General features: G+C 43.9%; 1 long non-coding RNA gene across 2 annotated transcripts in view; it reads left to right on the forward strand.

The window, feature by feature from the left end:
• Nucleotides 1–1,824: 1,824 nt before the first annotated feature.
• Nucleotides 1,825–18,377, forward strand: part of LOC130152690 (uncharacterized) — an 85,163-nt gene continuing 68,610 nt past the window's right edge. For both annotated transcript variants that reach the window (XR_008823083.1, XR_008823082.1), the window contains exons 1-2: nt 1,825–2,353; nt 2,470–2,570. This is a non-coding gene — a long non-coding RNA (uncharacterized LOC130152690). The remainder of the gene's footprint in view (nt 2,354–2,469; nt 2,571–18,377) is intronic.

Here is an 18,377-nt window from a genome sequence, read left to right on the forward strand (position 1 = left end):
GGGTTGGCAGTGATGTGAGGAACATGATTTGATGCATGGGACAGTCTCTTCTCCATTGTGTTAATAGCTCCTTTTCCGTTTGGAGGCCTTTTCTGTTTCAGACGGATATGGCCAATGCATATGCATTTACCGCATCTGCGTTTTACCAAAAACATATTTCTTAGGGGGAAGAAAAAGACATATATCCAAAATTTCACAGCTAGTAGTGTTTGGTTGAGAAGAAGCCCTTATTACTGCCAAGCCACACTGCAACAAGCCCTCAAACAGAGAGACCATGCATTAAACAAAGAATCATGCCTCTGCCAGCACCTGCTTGAGGAAGGGGGAGCAAAGCATGAGTCACTGTGACGTACACAAGTGAAATTATGAATGATAAGCTAAAAATAAAATGCTTTCAAATATAGTTGTGTTCCTACTTCTGAGGAGCACATTCCTCCAGGGCAGATGATACCTTCCTATCTCAGCTGGGCAGCACTGTCAGCCACAGGCAGAACCCCAAAACAAGCAGATCCCTAACTGCCCTGCAGCTGCAGTGCAGGGATTTGAGCCTGCTAGATGATGCCAGCCACACTCTTACAGAAGATGGGACACTCTCTAGTTGTGGCATCATCACTCTTCACTGCTCTGAAGGCCAGACATCACCCATTCAGAAGAGGCATCTTCTTGTCAGCTGTCCCTTAAAAGGAGACAGAGCATCTTGTAAGACTATCAAAATGTTGCGTTTTGAGCCTGCACTGAATGGAGCCAAAGGTACAGCATTAAATATCACCAATGATAGTCTTTTTCTCTGACAGGTACCGTGATTAGCTAATAAGAATACGTGAGCCAGGCTGTCAATGCAACGAAGCTCCTCCTCAGCTCTTTAGTGCACTGATATTTTACAACGTAAATTGCTTCATCCCGAGAGATGTCCCGGCAATGTAACAATATGAGCACATAAATTCTAAGGCCCTTGCTTGGTTGTCACAGCTTTTACATAGTGTTTAGCCACCGTGCTGAGCAAGGCCAGGGTAAAGCCTAGACTTTAGCTCTGCTCCTTTACAGTTGAAAGAACTGCTAGCTCTTGGTAACACTTCCAAGTACATAGCAGCTCCTGCTGGATGTTACCGAGAAGGGGAAGAAGACAAAATACATGGTGGGGTCTTTTAAAGCTTATTTGCAAGCTTGAACACCTTCCTCTGATTTTGCCTATTTGCATAAAAAAAGGAGAACTCTGACATTCTCCATGTGTACAATACAGCACCAGTCCAGACTAGGATCTTCAAATTCTGGGAAATATTTGGAATTGTACCTGTACTCCCAATCTGGGTCAGGCTAATATGCAAACCTAAGCAACTATGAGTGAGCAGAAGCAAAATAGCAGAAAGCCACCACCAGACAGGACTGGATCCACCTTGATGTAAAGGAGGAAACAGCGTCAGCAGTTGGGTTGCCAGTACGTAGTGCTGCTCCCCATGCTGTTTCCCAGGTGTAGCAGGAGCACTGAGAAGGTGATAAATGAGCACTGCACAAACACATTAAGTGACTTCATGAACATCTGCAGACATTATCACAGGACATGGAGTCCAGGACATTCCTAAGGCTGTGAGACAATCCTCGGTGAAGACAACAGCTTTGCCTTGAGTTTGAAGATGAAACATTGCTGACCTCCATGGGCTGGGGAAGGGGATGGCTTTCAGATCTTTAAAAGAAATGAGGAAACCACAACAGTGCCTGATGTGTGGTGTTGGTTTTTTTTTTTTGTTTTTTTTTTGCTAATGAGCTATTAGAAGTTGGTTTTGAGCCATACTCTTTGCCCTCATTATAACTGTGTTCCCATACGCTCTGCCTGTTGTAATGAGGAGAAGTCTGGACTGGTGCACAGTTTTAATGAGATACAGTGTAGACATAAAGCAGAAAGACTAACATCTGAAGCAAGACCTCAAAGTGGAGTAACAGAAACAGGTAGAGGAATTACCTCAACAGAGAAACCTGGGTAGGAGAAGAGGAAACAACCATTTTTATGTCACAGGCAGAACAGATAAAACTTGGCCTCAAAATTGAATGTGAATTCAAGAGGCGATATCTAAAAGGACTTAATTCACCAAGAGGAAAGGAGGGAAGCTAAAAAGAGATCCAGCAGCTAATGACATCTAAGAGTTGAATGGTGAGAGGAAATGCTCGCTGTCGACAACACCAGTGAGGAATGAAACAGCCAGCAGAACATTTCTTTTGTTCTTGTTTCATATCTTTTCATGAAAATTAAAAGGGCAGTTTTCACAGCTGGTGAAGGACTTTTTTTTTTTCCCTTCGCTCTGCCATCTGATGCTGTCTCCACTTTGAAAACAGCAAATTTATGCCTGAAGCTGAACGGGTAAAAATTGGACTCTGTTGCCTGTGGGTATTTTGCCATGAAGAGCAGCAGGATCTGATGAGAGATTTCATCCAGATCAAATCAGAGAATATTCAACAACATCTCTGTTTTCGCAGGAGACTCTTCCGAGCAGTAAGAGGGAGCCAGGAGCCAGAGCTCAGCTGGGTGCGCCCCAGGATGCTCAAGACAGTCTGTGCTATGACAGGGAGAGAATGGGGTAAGACTGTCATTTTTTTTGTCTGCATTCTCTGAACCCAATGTGCCAGAGTGAGAGATCTCCAGTCTGAACCCAGAGGGGAGGATTTCCTCACCATGCAGCTACATTATGTCTCACAATGCTAAAAAGCAGGGATAAAACTTGTGTGAGTTCCCACCTTCTCAACAAATCTCTGTCTGATGGTGCTGTGCAGGTGCACAACACTGCCCTCTCATCTTTGGTAGCATCCTGTTTCTCCTAGAAAGATCAGTAGTGAAGATTACCCTGAAATCATTCCTGTCAAGCACCAGGACAGGTCATGGGTCTTGAGACAAGTAGGGGAAAACCCCCTTTCTTTCAGGGGTAACTGAGGGCTCTTTTCTGAACCTGATTTACACCAGGGCAGCACCATTACTTTCTGCTTGTGCTTTGTACCTGCTCAGACTCATGCCTGCTTCTTTGAGCTGTGCATAAGCATATTCATATGCGGAGTACTATAATGGCCACATTCAGAAGATAAGTCTTGCAGCCATAAAGACTAGAGACTTCTGATATTATCTTCAATGAAATTTTAAACACTGCAAATAATGATATGGCTGGCTCAGCATCCCAGTGCTGACTGGCTCGTTCAGACTCTGGCTATGAGTCAAAATTATTTAGCCCCCATGTGTGTCCCTGAGAAGATTTCTGTTCTGGGATGATGGTGGGCTTCAGAAAATCCCATGCATGGAGGGGTTTACTCCCTGAACCCCCAAAACTGCTCTCATCTCCCTGACTGTACTAAACTGTGACCAGATTTCTGTGGCTTCTCATTAGGGGAGAGGAAGCACGAACATTAAATGCAGGCTGCTTTCTGCAGTGCTTGGCCAGCTGCAGCTCTCAGTCCCAGAAGCCTGTTGTGGTGTATTTCCCAGCCTCTGTGCCTCCCGGGACTTGCTCCTCACTAAGAATTGCTCTGCTGTGACGGTGTCTCTCATTTTGCAATAGGACAGCCAACATGATGTTTTCACATGAAGAGGAGTGTGCTGTCCCCTGATGCAGCCTTTGGAAAATGCAGGATTGCTATTAGATGTCAAGGATTCAAAACTGAGCAGTTCTGAAGGGTTTTGTTATTGCAGATGCTGTTGGTTTGGGTTGTAAAACCATGCTCTGTTTTCCTGCATCCCACCTGGAATGAGTTAGAGGAAGCAGACAATGAGAATGCTGCTTTTTACTAATTTCTTCCCCATTAACAGTCATCAGAGCAGCCACTGGCAGAAAGTTGGTGCATATATATGTGCCACAAAGAGTGTGAAATAAGGGTGAGTGCTTGCATGTGTGAAATGCATAAAGCGTGGATCAGGCAACTGAACACCAATATATACATAATCAAGGGACGCATCTGTATGCATGTGGGTGCCTGAAGTGCCTCTATATGTGCATGTATATGTCTGTGCACCTAAATGTAGCAGGGAGGAATTATGAAGATCCGCTTTGGGTCTAAGAAAGGGTAACTATTGCTGCTTGTAGGAGTACAGATCTATGTTCGGAGGGAAGTGCGCTTCTGTAGGCCAAGGCTCTGTGTGCATGGCTGAAGGACTGAGGTGCTGGGCAGCTTGTAAAGCTGGCACGTGGCATAGAAGGGGTGAGGCAGGGATAGGCCTACGCCCAGTTAAATGGAGGGGCTGTGCAACTGTGTGACATCAGCTGTGTTGCATGACCCAGGAATATGTGGCATCCACTGTTGATGGGGCTAAACTGCCCTTGCCTCTGTGGCAAATCCCCTTTAGCAGTGTCGTGACCCCCTTTCAGACCCACTGGGATGGCATTTGTTGGCTTTTGCAACCTGCTGGATGTTAGTACCCATTCAGTTCTGGAACATTTTCACTCTTGGCAAGAAGCTGTTAAAACTAAAGGGGTGGCAGGGAGGGGGAATGTATCACCTAATTGATTAGCTCCGTGAATCACTGAGATGCCAGCCTGTCAAAGAGTAAATCACTGAAGCTGTCTTTGATGTCTCCTTCGGTCAAGGACACACCAGCCTGCTGCAAATGTTGTCTTTTCTTTAATGTGCTTTCTCTCCTTCTCTCTCTCTTTTAGACTTGTGCGTGTGCATGTGGGTATTTTTTTTCCACTGGATGCCTGCAGCTGCCATACCTTGTGTTTTGATTCCTTTAGCAATTACTAGCCAAGCGAGGTTGGGTAGGACAAGCCTGCAGAGAAGAGATTACTAAGGAACGGGAAATGCAAGGAGGGGTATTAGAGACCCCTCAAGGGATCTCTCTCCCTCCCACCACAGTGCTGTCACTGTCACTCAGTCTGAAAAATGCCTCCCACTGCAAATAATCTTCCTGAAGGTAAAAGGGTACCTCCAGTTAATCCCATCTTGTGGTAGCATCAGTTGCTGGAGGAGAAGGGAAATGCAAATGGAGGTGGCCGTTGGCAGAAAGACGCGGTCTTTTTGCATTATCTAAAGAGCTGTTGGTTGTTCCTTCTCATTTCCAGCATGGCTGTAGATTCACTAGCAGTCATGTAGTGCTGAAAGTCTATAATAAAAAGCTAAGTGATGATGCAGCTTTTGTGATGGAATTTCAGCACTCCCAACAGGAGCTGAAGCCAGAAGCCACATGGAAAAAAAAAAGGTGCTATTCAGACAAAACAGAACAAGTTAACCAAATTCCTCTGAATTTCAAGCCTGAACTAGTTCCAAAGCTTCAGAAACTGTTGTAAGGCACATCTGATCTTGCTGCCAATACACAGCACATCTCCTATCACGTGCCGTCTTGGATGGAAGACTACTCCCCAGGAATGAACTGCTTTTTTTTGGTTTCTTGCCAATGCCACCTGTCCGGCTCCGTCTAGGTAAAGCAACCCAGCAATAGCAAGCATTGGCTCAGACAGTGAGTCGGATCTGGGCCAGGCTGGGAGATGGCCTGTTAGTAGCTGTCGCTCGCTTGGCTGGGTTGGTTGTGTGGTGCTGGGAGAGGGTTCAGCAGTCTAAGGCTCCTGCCAAGATTTTCTGCATGACAGCACCCTCCTTACCGCAGTCTGTTGGCCGGACTGAGTGTCTTCCCGTGCTTCCCAAGAGCGGGCCTGTAAAGGAAAGGAGTTCTGACATTTTCAGGCTGTTCTCCTTGGAGGTCCCTGCAAATACAAGCTGCTCCCTGTCCCAGTGCATGCAGCCTATGTGTTAACAGCAGAGAGGTACTGGCCACACAGGCGGAGAGAGTGAGGCTCTGGTGCTGGCTTCCTTCCTTGGAGGGTAGTCTGACCCTAAAAATGCTCATGTGTCTTGTAGTCGGAGGATGGTGCTCCCCGAACATGCCTTGCTGTCATTCCCTCTCACTCCGCCTCCCTGAAAAGCAGCTCAGGGAAAGTCATCACTCAGCTGGCTTAAGACAAGCCCGAAGTGTCAAAAGCAAATGAGAGAAACCGTTGAAGGATTGAAACAGCAACAAAGGTACTAGTGAAGAAGGATGACATAGGCAGTAATAATGGAAAGATTCTTTATGCTACATGCACCAAAACACAGTGTCTAGCTCTTACTTCAAGTCACTTAATTAGCTGTTTCTGTCTTCCAGGCTGAGCTTATTGCCACAATGTTCCTCGTGTCAGAGTTTCCAAAGTAAGTCCATCAGCTGGTCTTTGGTACTTGGGAAGAGATTTGAGTCTTTGGACTTAGGAGATTTCTTGTCTTTGAAACAATTACTGATACTTTTTTTTCTGAAAGCACCTTTCATTTGCCAACAGCTTGCTTGAACTGCGAAAACCAGCACATGGCATAGCTTTCCAGTGTGGACACCTGCCTGTAGTTAATACCAGCTTGCTTTTCCTACTCTCCTTTCTCTTTGTCTTCAGCCCATATTCTTAGAGGACACTGAACACATGTTCCAACCTGAAATCACTCATGGATATGTGTTTCTGGGGATCATGGCTTCCCGAAAGAAAGAGAAATACCAGTCTTGGAGGTTACACATGGAAATCACTCTAAGCTATTTCCCTTTTCATTCCCCACCTCCATTTTGCACTCTGTCAGTTTTAAATCCACTTCACCTGTGTCATGTCATCCTGCATTGTTGTAAATGCCTCCTCAAAATAACAGTCAGTATCTATTCAAACGCTTCATACGGCAATCTTATAATTATCAACCAAACATCTAATTTCCTCCTCCTGTCCATTCCTCAAAAATATATGATCTTAGTTTATTAGATTCTATTTCTATAAAATAAGCCATGGTATGAGGTACAACAAAAATATAAAGAAATGCAGTGAGGCATCTTGTTGTCGTGTTGCCACTTCTGAATTCTGACTGGCTTTCCAGATATGCAAGATATTAAGCCATCATCAAGAATAAGCATGTTAATCCCTCCTAAAATCTTAGCTGCCAGAGCAGAGGTGACCACTGGTGGCTTTTGAAGGGCATAATACCGTTGAACTCAGCAGTAAAGTAACTTGCTGTGATTTCCTTTTGTTTAATGAGAACCCCCTGACAGGATGCTAATGGCTGGATTCATCTACTGGAGAAAAGGTGATTACTAGAAACGTAGAGATGATGGTTTAACATTACAGTGTAAGTGTAAGTTCTTTATCTTGGACTTGAGATTTTAAAGATCCTCTCAAAGGTAATCAATGGCACTTTAGTACCCTTTGAAGCTTTTATTCATAACACTTGTGTGGTACTTTGTGCCACATTGACTTTACTATTTTCCTACAGTTTTAAACAAAATGACTCCAGACCTGCACTGAAGATGCTGTAAATGTGGTGACTGGTCAGCCCCGTTCATGCAGTGCATCAGGGGCCCCCTGTCTGCAGTAAAATCTTGGGTCACCATTACGTTTTCCTATGCTCTAGGATATGCAATGGACTAATTGTTAAAGTCTTCACCTGCCATTCTGTGAACCGACACACTGCACCTTAAAGGAACACAACAGCATCGGCATTGACCTATCAGAGAATTACAGCACCTGAAAGTAAAATTGATGTAACACTAAAATAAACTGGACTCCGAGGCTTTGAATGGGCAATATTGTATATGTTAAGTGAATGAGGGCTAGATGTTCAAACAGCTGCTTTAAAAATGCAAAAGCAATTTCCTAAGTCTAAGTCTCCATATATATTTAGGGGTTGATTTGGGACCTTAAACAGGCACCTTTTCTTTTTTCTTTTTTTTTTTTTTTTTTTTTAGCTACAGTTTTAATCTCACACAACCATATGAGCTAATCAGTGTCAGAAACAGCTGCATTGGTCCAGTCTGTAATATCCTTCATGAGAAAGAAGAACCATCACAAACTACCTGTAAGAGATATTAATCACATTCCTTGGTGTAATACTGGAAGCACCCAGATATAATGCTGGTGAAAGTGGTGTGAAAGCCAATTTAGAACAGAAAAAAATAGCTATGTGCGAGGTCTTTGAAGAAGAAACTGAAAATGTGCAACATGAAACAGGGAAATTGTTTTAGCTTTCTTATGATTTTAAGCCATATTTCATTTGCTCTGCGATCATTGCTATCGCAGCAGTGAGGATATTATAAAACCTGTGAGAAGGAGTTGAGAAGGCTTCTTACACCACAACACCAGAAGACTTACTTTTCGTAATCCCTTGAAACTCACAGTACCCCAAGAAATCCGACCACGCTTTGTACTCCACCCCAGAATCCACCACTCAGGGTTTTGCCATTCACCTTGCCTATCCCACTCTGCAATGCCTAATAACCTCTTGCTTTCTTGTTGATTTCTCTATGTGAAAGAAGTCAAAGGCACTGATACATTATGGATATAAATTGGAAAGTGCACCTTTAAAAATACATCCAAAAGTATGATTTCTTTGTCTGCCTGGGACATGCCATGAATTCTTCCATACCTTACGTTTAGCCAGGCTCTTTCCTGCTGCAGGTACTATGCATGCAGTTCTCCTTGCAGCTCAAAAGGCTGGGATCAACCTCACTTCAAAGGAAAGCTTCTTCCCAAGTGCAGCATTGTGACCCACTTGCAGAGAAGACCACAGAGAGTGCAGGGATCAGTGCTCCAAAGTCATGCATGGGCCAGGCTGGACTTGGCTATGCCATTCCCTCTGACTGGGAGTACTAGAGGTTTAGCACGAGGCATGAAATACTTAACCAGACTACGACTATGTAAAAAAGATAGAGTGTGCCTAAGCAGAACATCTGTCAGTGAGGTGGCAGCTGGCAGAGCCTGGCAAGGATTTTCTGGAGAGAAACGGGTCATAGCTTCGTAATTGAGCTGCGGTGCTGAGCTGCGTGGGAGGGCGAGGGGAGCATGTGTGAATGAGTGTGTTGCTCCAAGAAGAGCCAGAAGAAGAAGCACCCTGAGGAACCTCATTTGGGAGGGCAGACCTGAGTGCTGCAGTGTGAGAGATGAGATAGGGGTGGTTGTGGGGGTATGTGTGCTCAGCGGGGTGGTTCCTCATAGCCCAGGGAATGGTCTCTGACTGCCCACAGGTTCTCAGGCTACCCTGGCTCTGTCAGTGAAGCATGATCCCAGACTTCTTTCCTGGCAGATTTTTTTTTGTATGTGCAGGGGTCTAGCTCCAGGCCTTTTAAGAAGGGGACACCTGAAGCAAGCTGATGGTTTCACCACGAGTCAAAGCTCTTGTCTTGGTGGTCTTATTGCAGATGGAGCTGAGCAGCCCAGTCCACAGGCAGGTATCCAGGACCTAGCTCACCAGAAGGCAAGAGCTTTGAGTCTAAAGATCATTCAGTGTAGTATGGAAAGAGATGGATCTGATACTGCTCTCGTACTGCTTTCAAAGAAGCTATATTTGACTTCCTCCAGGAGCAGACTTTGTATGGCCCATCACAGGCTTGCTCTTTAATGCCACCATGAATCCACTTCTCCCAAAACAGAGCTCACAGGAGGACTTCCAGGGGAAGGGATGCTCATGCTCAGGAGGGCATTAGGAGCTCCCCACAATGGCGCAGGGAGATGAGGCTGAAAGAGGGATGGGGAGAGGTGGGGAGAGGTGAACAAGGAGAGGCTGAAACTGGCTTTGAGAGGGAGCAGGCTTGTGGGTGCTGAGGAGGGATGTTTGGAGAGAGAGCTTCAGAAATGAGATGGTCTGTGAAAGTTAGCCTGGTTGCAAAAGCTCTTTGCAAATACAACAGGGCTTAAGTTCACCATTTTGATGCTTTGGCTCCATGTCAGGGTAACTCCTTATGTTCACACATAAGTAAACACCCCCTGGCTCTCTTCTTTCACCAGGTAATGCAAAGGTGAAGAAATGCAGTAATTTATGTCCCCATCATTACCGCTGCCATCCAGAAGGTACTTCTGCTGGCTTTTGAATTTAGAGTACTCTGAAAGCAGATATTTCCACTTTTTCACTAAGGTAGAGATTGCCAGGCACTAAGAGTTTTATCCATGATGCAGGTCACTAGAAAGGGTTAATCAGCCAGGGGGACATATTTAAGAGCAGGAGTGTGGGAGTGAGACAATAAGAGAACAGAGTTGGACTAAACTTCTTTGCATTCTCCCCCACGCTCCTTTTGGAGGGTGTTTCAGGGACAGGCTGTGAGGAATGCACACTATCTAATCTGCATGTATAATGTAAATATGCACATTTTTATTTGCTCTCTCCATCTGCAGGGAACTTGCTGGCATCAGAACAGCCATGTGGTCTCACAGCAAAGTTTCCTTGTAAAAGGGAAGGAGGAGACTTAGCAAGGCTGCTTGGTCTCTGCCTTGTGCATGCTGTGCAAATGGGTACACAAAATCTGTCCTACTCACACCTCCACATATTTGCTCTTTGGTCTCAGGACCTTGGAAGAAAGGCTGGACCGGGCTCCTTACAGGGAGCTGGTTCACTGACTAAGCTGGAAAATCGATGTGGAGGGAAGGAAAAGAAGAAATTGCACTTGGCCAACCTTAAATCATCATTTAAACCAATTTTTCTAGCAAAGCAGAAAGTTAAAAAATAATTAATATTTAGGATAGGACAAATAGTTTTCATCTTTTGGAACAGACAGAATTAAATGGAGGGAAATTCAAGAATGCTAAGCTTTTCAGCATGAGGAAATCAAAATGTTTCATCCCAGTTGTCAAAATAAAACATCTAAGCTGTATGTTTTGCAGGTTTTTTTTTCCTGTTTGCATTTGAAGCAGATTGAGTAATTTGCAGATTGACTAAAGCAGCCTGATTCTGCATTTTTGCCTAAAAAAAAAGTAATTTTCATCAAGAGCTGTTACCCAGCTGCATTGTGGCCTTCTGAACAATGGTCATTACATCGGCTGGGAAGCTGCAGCAGCAGCTGGAGTTGCTTGCCCTGCCATCAATAGTTTGCAGTGCTTGAAGCCCTGGTTGCCCTATAAATTGTCTCCTGACTGGCTGAAATATCTGACTTTGCTCTGCAAAGCATTTTAGACTCAGGTCACTTCACTTCAGGGAAAGGTGTTGCTGTGCAGAAACTAAGGGTGCAAAAGCATAGAAGTTTCCACAAAGATACCAAGATCTAGTGAAAAGTTCCTTCATAATGTCTTTCAAGAAATCTGCCTTTGGATTTTTTTTTAAAGGCATGACCAGCTCAGAAGGATTTTGGATCTGTTTTCCTTATTGTTCCACAGCATGTGTGTGTATTTGTGTGAGGTATTTGTGTGTATGTGGTTGTGACAGTATAAATATTAATAGCGCAAGGGTGAGAATACATGTGGCCCTCAAATGAGGTTATATAAACACACAGCTGCTGCGCTATTTGTAAATTTATAAAGACACATTTCCATCAAGAGTGTGAAAGTCAAATAAGCATGCAGAGAGAGAGAGCACATATGTTTCATAAACTACACAAGAAGCCTATAGGAATTACATGGTGCTACTTAAATCCTGGTCCCACTGAGGTCGGCTGGAGCTGTGTCACTGACTTCAGTGGGATCAGGACTTGGCACAATGCACTTGCTGTGATTTCCCTGGATAAAGCAGATCGAGCTACTGGAGAAACAAAAGTCACACTCCCATCACAGCAGCAAAAATGCCAATCCCTTGTGCCTTGCTGACATCTGAGCCTGATGGGGATGATGCAGCAGCATAACACCCCACAGAAGAGAGCCTCCAGCCTCACCTCCTGCATACTCTGCTGTTGATGGGAAAACAGGATCTGGATAGGGTGGGGAACAAGGAGGAAAGCAGCTTTACATTTGCCTCCCTGCATTCCCCTGCGCACTGAGCTCTGCTAGAGGGAGGCAGTAGTGGTGCATCAATCGGGGCAGCAAAAGCACATCGCTTGTGCGTTTTAAAGGGTGATAATGTTGACAGTATGCAAGCCAGATCTGTGGACTGCCACACAGTCCCATTTGTGTGGCTTTAGCAGCTGCTTGCACTCACAGCCTCCCCAGGGAGGTTTTGTCGTCACTGTCAGACTGCATTCTGGATGACAGGAGTTGATGGATCTAAGGTTTCCTCCCATGGACAAGGTGGAACATGAAAGGAGATGAGTCAGAGGCAGGAAGATTTCAGACACAAACAGGAATTGTTTGGGCCATGAAATGGATTAAGAAATTTTAAACCCCCTTGTTTTCTGGGACTCGTTAATTCTGAAGTGCAATATTACGTTTTCCTACAGCAGAAGACCCCAATGGCAAGTCTAGGAACATTATTTGAGCCTTTGGAGAAGCTCATGAGAAACTATTCCATATACTTCCTGAGGCAGCCTACCCCATAGGAAGGGTGTTGTGCAAAAATCTGCTGATTTGGGGGGGGGGGGGGGGGGGGGGGGGTTTAGGGTCACTGATGCTTGAAGAATTAGGCCAAGGTGTATTTATGTAGTCAGCCAGTCCTGGGAAGACATTTTTCATGGGCACCAAAGGAAGGGATTCTTCCTTTCTAGCTTCTTCACCAAGGTGTCTAAATTGGTATAAGGTCAGCCCAGAATCCCCAGGTACCCACTGAAGAGAAACATTCATGTCCAGATGGCAATTCAGGCCTTAGGTAAGCTAAGGAAAGTGGGTTGAATTTAAGCTTCATTCTTCCTTTGATCAGGAAAACTTATATTCTAATGGTCTAAGTTTGTCCTCAATGGAGGGCATCCATACGGGGGAGGTATTATGCAACAGGTCGGGTTATAAATGTGTGCTGGAGTGTGCTGCACACTCACCTCCCTCTGCAGACAAGACCTTGCACTGAAATGAGAATAAGAGCTTTTCAGGTAATTGAATTTTCGGTTCACTAGCAAGAATGCTTCTTTTCTGTGTTGTTTTTGACCAGTTATTTTCAAGCTAAAAGTAAAAGGAAAAAAAATCTCAGTTTGAGCAAAAACATTCCTTTTGTGCCTTTATAAGAGGTAACAGCTGGGGTTTGAGCACACCTTTCAAAATAAAAGGGAAGGCAATTTCTAACCAAACTAAATTCACAAAGGAAAGAAAAATATTTTGTTTGAAAGTGGCAAAATGAAACATTTAGATTTGAATAACAAATTCAATGTCAAAATGAAGTTTCTAAATTCCCCCTCCAGCTTCTGAGAAGGATTCAGTGAAGCAAATATAAAATCACGAAAGGTTGCTGTTACCAAATCTGCATTGCCCACTGGAAGAAAATAATCCCAGAATGTCTTGCTGATCTAAAAATGATTCTACAAATGCAAGAGATCAGGCAGCTGTTTCTTGGACACAGTGCAGAGCTGCTTTAGCTAAAGTTTCAGCAAGTCACCCCTAGGCTTTACAATAATGTCTCTGTTCAGTGATCACGAATCCCTTGTAATTTGGAACATAAAAATGCCCTGCTACTGCTATCATAGACAGAAGACAGTCACCTCATTCAGACCATAGTATGAGAGCAACCTGGGCTTGATTTATCATACCTTCCTTTATTTGTGTTTGTTCCAACCAGCAGACTGGCTTTTGCTGTGTTTAGTTTCATTCTGGGGAGAAGGGCTGAAGGGAGTGAAACAAATTTTACAGGAATGTTTTGTATTTTATCCCAAGCATTTCTTTCTTTCTTACGCAAAACATAAGGGAAAGAAGGGGGTGACTAAAGAAGTTTCCCAGACTAGTGCAATTGTGTGAATGGAAGAGCCACACGGGTTTTGCAAAGGAGGACAGGGAATGAGTTAGAAAGGATTGGCAGATGTTGATCTCCCAGTCTGCAGGGTAGAGGGAGTACCACTGGTCATCAGTCAGCAGCCAGCCCTTTTCTGGGTGTGTAACATACTGGCAGTGGGTACGGCCAAGAAAAGACTGGAGATGGAGACTTCAACTGACCTATGGGCATACACAGAAAGAAGCCAAGCTCTCAGTATTCTCTAACACATGCAATATCATGGACACCTCATGTTGCCTTTCCTGGGTTAGGATTTGAGAGCACATAGAGGGAGGAAGCCACTACCTGATATGAGCTGGTCTATCTGCAGGCGATTGAACAACGCCAGCAGAACTGCTTTTCTCAGATGCCTCATCACCCCCAACACCATTCTTCAGACGTGTACTTAGCTCAGCTGGACTGCCTGGCCTGACGCACCTGCTCCATCATTATCTAGATGGGGATTTCGAAAGTTACTTGAAATACCCATGATTGTGCACGCATTAGGTGGCAATTTGCCAGCTGGGGCCCTGCATTGCGGTCGGCAGGACAGCAGGCGACTGGCGGAGATGCCAGCTCCCCTCGGGCAGGCGAGGGGTGGGCCTGTGTGCATGCTCCTTCTTTGCCTTCCCACTGTTGTTCCCTGGGTTCCTCCTTTCTGCTCTGGAGAGCAACCTGTGGCAAAGCAGCGTTGCTAAACTCTTTCCTCTAGGCCTCTCTGAATGCATTTGACAGAGAAGATGATTAATCTCCTTGTGGATGAACTCATGAGCTTCACTTCAGAGGTTGAAATCTGCCTAGTTTTAGTTGCCTAAACATCTGAAATATTTTTCGAGCCATGAGGTCAGGGATATAAAGAAGACTGCGTGTTACCACTGGTGAAGTTATTCTGGACTTAGATCGCTGCACTGAATACATTGCAGTGACTTTTCCTCCCCCATGCAGTCTGCAGGGAGGTGTGTTTGTACATGGAGCCATCAGCCTGGCAGCTTCCATGAGCTTTGCTCAGCTCATGACTTTTGCTTGGGGTTGGTGCTGGTGTGAGCTGTGGCCACTGTTTGGACAAGAATTGCCCCTGATTTTTTCCAGACATACTCCGTATAGACAAATCAAAGGTCCAGAGCTGCTGTCCCTCCGATGAATGCATTTCTCACTTTGATTTTCCTCTCCTGTTGCACATGGAGCTGCCAAGCATCCAGGTTGTATGACTGCATATTCCCCACATCCCTTCATGATGGGTATTAATCTGCTCAGCTTTATTTCACGCTGATATCCTTCAGTAAGCGCTGGGCTGGAGTACAGGAGAAGCTGAAAGGAGGCATCGTGCAAGGTCAGGCATGACCCCTGGCAGCAGCAGGGGTTCAGCAAGGACAGGGCTGTGGCTCCCCCAAGACTGTGTGCTGGGACAGCCTGGGAGTGACATGTGAGATGGAGATACTGGTGCAAACATCCAGCCTAATCAGGAAACACATGAAAGTTGCCATCCTCAACAGAAAATATGTAGATTTTTTGAGGAAGGAAAAGAAGGAAAAGTGGTTCCCCCAAAGGGCAACTTGTGTTCATGTTACAGAAAGTCATTGATGGCTGAGAAAATAAGTAAATCCTCCACATGAACAGGAGTGTTTGGGAATTTCTCTAGGAAAACTGCATACAAAAAGTGAATTTGCTAATTGTTCCACACCAGATCATTTTGGCTCCAGTTATGTCCTCCCAGCAAAATAAATTGTTCCTTATCCCCTACCTGATAAGCGAGCAATGGAAGAATTACCTGAAATACTGCACTTGAACAGGGAAGTCACCATTATTAAAGCTACAACAAACTACAGGGTATTGCTAACTCTCACTGTTCTCCCTGCAATATTGTCTATTGAGTAATTCCAGATCTATGACACCTGCTATTCTCAGTCCCTTTGAAATAACAATGTCTGCTTTTATACCTCACTTTTCAACCACAGATATCAAAGTACTTCGCAAAGGCAAGTATCATTATTATCATTTTACGGATGAGAAATCCGGACACAGGGAGGTTAAATGCCATTGGACTATCCTACATTTACTCTTCTACCAACAGACCATTCATCTACGATGCAGGTCAAATTTCTCTCTTTCATTCCTGGATCGTTCTCTCTTGCCTGTACATCCCAATAGAATCCCAAAGCTTATGCAGAGGTTTAAATTTATGTGGAGTTATTGACACTCTGTTCTGCTTTTTGTCTTCCTGTGGTTCCTGGAAATTCTGCTATTTCTGCCTGCTTTAGAAAGAGCTGGGATTTGTTTGGGTTTTTTTTTTTTTTTATTGTAAGTACAGATTACAAAACCAGATCTGGTTCACATATCTCCCAAACTTTGAAGGAGCCTGACTGTGGGAATCCAGTTAAGACTGTTTGCAGGATAAAGGATAATTACAATATTCATTATTTTAGACTCAGGTTTCCACTCCAGCGTTGCACCTGGCTTCATAGGGCAAAATGCTGGTGTCTCTTTATATTGGAGTCTTGCTAGCCCATCTCTGCTCAACAACGCTTATGGTTGTGTTTAAAAATCCGGAGGAACTGTATTTTAGGCAGTAGCCTGTGCCTGACCTTTTTCACCCAGCATCAGATGTGGCAAGGAGAGAAAAGGAATCTTTGCCTTTGAATGATGAAGTGTTTAAAAATGAGGCTTATAATGGCAGCACTGACAGTCTTTCATTTATAGCAGCTTCAGCAGGACGAGGATAGTATATTTCATAGGACAGGAGAGAGCAAGAAGAGAAAAGAGAAAAAGAAAAGAACAATATTTATCTCTGAGGGTTCCCCCAGAAAAACCAATTACTGGTTCTGTTCTTCTGAAGGATGTGAAATGGTGAGCAAAATATCAAATAATGGTGCAGAAGATGCTTTTGTAACACCTGGATTTCCCTTTGAGACTTGGATAGGACACCAAAACCAGAACAGATGAAAGGACGTAATTCAGTCTGTCTCAGTAGATTTGCAGATGCTGATTCGTGCCGGAACCTTCACCCTCTGAGACTCTTTTCTGTTAGTGCAATGTACACTCGTGGAAGCAGTAGACTCAGAACATCCTCATCAGAAAAAAATAGCTGCACAGGGGCAGCTGTCTTGGCAGGGGTCTAAAAAAGAGCTTAAAAATAGGGCAAGAATTTATGATCCTTTCCTTACATCTTCCTGAATGTCTGATGGTCTTAGCTCTTCATTGCTCTAGTTCTCCTGTTGCACTCCCTGTGCACAGATACTTCTGAGTGCACATCATGATACTGTACAGGCATTTGCATCTAAATCTTGAATCCGAACAATGAACCTCATTGTGTAGGGTCCCTGCAAACTAAGGTCAAAGCCACTTGGATCACAAATAGAGATGACTACACAAAGGCTTTAGACTAAATTCTTAAGGAAAGAATAATTGGAGACATGGAATTAAATGTAAACCAGGATAAAATTTAGATAGATTTACCAAAGACACAGAGAGTGCCAGACTAACTCGATATCCTTCTTTGATAAAATAATTGATTTTCTAGACAAAGGAAATGCAGTAGATCTAATCTATCTGGATTTCAGTAAAGCATTCGATATGGTGCTGCATGAGAAATTATTAGTTTTGTTGGTGAATATGGGGTTTAACACAGGGACTATAAGGCAAACAAGGAAGCAGCTGAAGGGGAAAGAGCAATAGTTTTGTTTTTTTTTTTTTTTTTTAAAGGAAGAAGCATCAGGTGGAAAGAAGGGTAGAAATGGCAGAACTAAAGGGGCTTCCTGGAGTCTCATCCATGAATACTTGGTGTATAAAAAGTCCATATTACATTTGTACCTGTAGATATCAACCTGGAAAACATGGTAAATGGGAAGTGCTGGAATATTGTAAGAAGAGTTAGAAGATTCTTAGAGTTCCAGTAACAGAAACAGGATGGGATCTACTAGTGTAGACCACTAGATCATGTATTTAGGTTACAGTAGCAATATTTTTTACTATGATCTGTGGATCTGTCAATTGGCAATGACATAAAAGGAGAAAAACACAGGTGTAACGGTTGATAACAAGGTATCTGTGAGCCACCAATATGATGTCACCATTAAAAAGTCATTGTGGGGTTTAAGTATAGCAGTTGGTATTGTTCTTGAAATAGAAAAGTGTTGATGCTGTTGTGCAAGATCAGACCTCCTGACCTGAGATTTGACAGTCCAGAAGGATGGATTTGAAATGGAGCAGTTGTGGAACAGGACAATGTGACCGAGAGAATGGAGAAGTAGTCCTACCAGAAAAGCTAGGAAGACTTGGCTTGTACAGCCTAAAATTTTGAAGACTGAGATAACTACGTAGTGCTGTAAACACCAGGAGAGGGCAAAACCACTTTAACCTAAAGGACAAGAAGATACCTGTTGGTAAAAGGTATTAACAAGCATGATTAGCTTAGATTTCAGAAGACGATCTCCTTCCACCAGAATACTGAACACCAGTTAGGAGAAATGCTTTTTAAGAAAGCCTGCTAATTTAAAGATGGAAAGGGATTGATTGTGGCAGAGCTGTTTTGGGGAGACTTGAACAGCATATGCCCAAAATATTCAGTCTCCAACACTGTTTTTCAGTCCCTTTTTAATCAGCACAGAGAAATGAAATCATAAAACAGTATGAATAAAGAAACAAACAGCCAGTCTCCTGGTTATATGTTCTATCAGTCCCCTGCTGGTGCCTTGGCTTAGAATTATTTGTGTTCATTCTCAGTGTCTCATATCTTAACAGTTCAAGTTGATTTCTAGCACATATTTTTGCATTGCAGTTAGGTGCATTGAGCTCAGACTGAAATACAATATTCACAACTCCCTGATAGC

The sequence above is a fragment of the Falco biarmicus genome, chromosome 7 (assembly GCF_023638135.1).
Source record: "Falco biarmicus isolate bFalBia1 chromosome 7, bFalBia1.pri, whole genome shotgun sequence".
Lineage (NCBI taxonomy): Eukaryota > Metazoa > Chordata > Aves > Falconiformes > Falconidae > Falco > Falco biarmicus.